This window comes from Chrysochloris asiatica, unplaced genomic scaffold, assembly GCF_000296735.1.
Source record: "Chrysochloris asiatica unplaced genomic scaffold, ChrAsi1.0 scaffold00046, whole genome shotgun sequence".
In the NCBI taxonomy this organism is placed as follows: Eukaryota; Metazoa; Chordata; class Mammalia; order Afrosoricida; family Chrysochloridae; genus Chrysochloris; species Chrysochloris asiatica.
The window spans coordinates 19,401,127-19,403,079 of record NW_006408564.1 but is presented as its reverse complement, the minus strand read 5'-3'; the positions used below and the strand labels follow the sequence as shown (position 1 = coordinate 19,403,079).

General features: G+C 45.0%; 1 pseudogene; it reads left to right on the top strand.

The window, feature by feature from the left end:
* Nucleotides 1–303: 303 nt before the first annotated feature.
* LOC102823576 lies at nucleotides 304–1,275 on the top strand (annotated as a pseudogene).
* The last annotated feature ends 678 nt before the right edge of the window (nucleotides 1,276–1,953 follow it).

Below are 1,953 nucleotides of genomic sequence, written 5' to 3'. Positions count from 1 at the left end.
GAGTGCCTCCTGTGCCGCCTCACTTTCTTGAAAGATTTCAATTTTTATTCCATCAATTCCTGGTGCCTTGTTCTTTGCCAATTCCTTCAATGCACCTATATATGTATAAATGTTGTTGTCAGGTGCCACAGAGTTAGTTCCAACTTATAGTGACCATGTCTAGGGTTTCTCAACAGTGGCTGGTGGGTTTAAGCCACTGACCTGTAGTTAGCAGTTCTGTGCTTATCCTACAGTACTGCACCGGATCTCCAGATATTAGCAATGATTTGAACAATATAAATTATATGTATAAAAATATAAATTATGGGTGGAACTGCACAGGTCAACGCGAAGCTGTCAGTCGGTGATTCTGTGCAGTGGAGACAAAGACTGTGGAAACTTGGTCAGGAGCCCATCCTGGCAAAGTGAGCACGTCCTGGTGGCACCTTCCCCAGTGAGTGGTAACAAACTGTGAGGAGCCTCTGCGCACCAGTCTAAATATGTTGGAAATGGGTGAGGAGCAACCCATGGAGATGACTGCCACAACTGAGATTGGACATGAGGCGAATCACCAGCTGGGGCTGCCATTGCCACTGCAACTGTGACCTGAACTTGCAATGGGGCCACGTCAGCCCCAGGGAATTAGCATGGTGGCAGATCAACACCAGCAAGAACAAGGAGGACAGAGGATGCGGGGAAAACATTTGTTGGTTTTCTGAGCTGGAATACCATCAAAAAGGACCTAGAAGACTATTTTACCAAATTTGGAGTGGTCGCTGACTGTACATTTAAAATGGATCCCAACACTGGAAGGTTAAGAGGTTTGGGTTTATCCTCTTCAAAGATGTTACTGGTGTGGAGAAGGTTCTAGACGAGAAAGAGCATAGGCTGGATGGCTGTGGCCATGAAGAAGGACCCAGTGAAGAAAACCTTTGTTTGGGGTCTGAATCCTGAAGCCACTGAGAAAATCAGGGAGTACTTGAGAGAGTTTGGGGAGACTGAGTCCTTTGAGCTTCCCATGGATCCAAAGTCAAACAAAAGACTAGACTTTGTTTTTCTTACGTGTGAAGAAGATTTTGGAGGAAAATTTCACACTGTCAGTTGAAGCAAGTGTGAAATCAAGGTGGCCCAACCCAAAGAGGTCTACCAGCAGCAGTAGGATGGCTCTGGGAGTCGTGGGAACCTTAACTGAAGGAACCGAGGCCGGGCAGTGGTGGAAGTGGAAGTCAGGGTAGTGCAAATTATCGGAGGAGCCAGGGATGCGGTGGCTATCAGAATACCTCCAGGCGGTACTGAGGCGGTGGCAGGCGAGACCCACTAACCACACCACTCCATTTGGGTTTGGATATCAGTAAACACAATTATGTACCAGATTTAACATGGCAAAATTTCTCTGGCCTACCCCATGTGCATTTTATTTAAAAATTTCCCCCTGGAAATCACATTCCCGTTTACTATTTCCAGAGTTCTAGTTGTGTTAGCACCGTGTGGTGTATTAGAGGCCGAGCAGCATTATGGTCCTAATTTATTACCAGGTTTCCCAGAACCAGATTGGAGGGTCTGCAGCCAGTCTGTCGCTCTGTAGCCTAGGCCTGTGAGCCCTGGTGTTAAAGAGTAAAGCTATATCTTAAGAAACCAGTGTCACCTTTTCTACACCTTTTAATTTTGTATTATTTATGTCATGCATTTCCTGTCATGGAAGTGTTAAATTTACTGTACTTTTTGGTACCTTTGGGAATCTAATATATTGTATTTTACATGTGTTTTGATTTTGCCACGACCTGGACATTGAAGCTATCCAAGGAGTAGAATAAAAATGTAACCACCCCAGGCCATCAAAAGACTCCCAACCAAAAAAAGTCCAGGCCCAGATGGCTTCATAGGTGAATTCTACCAAACATTCTGGGAAGAGCTGTCACCAATCCTACTCAAATTATTCCAGAATATAGAGGAGGATGGAAAACTTCCTAATAC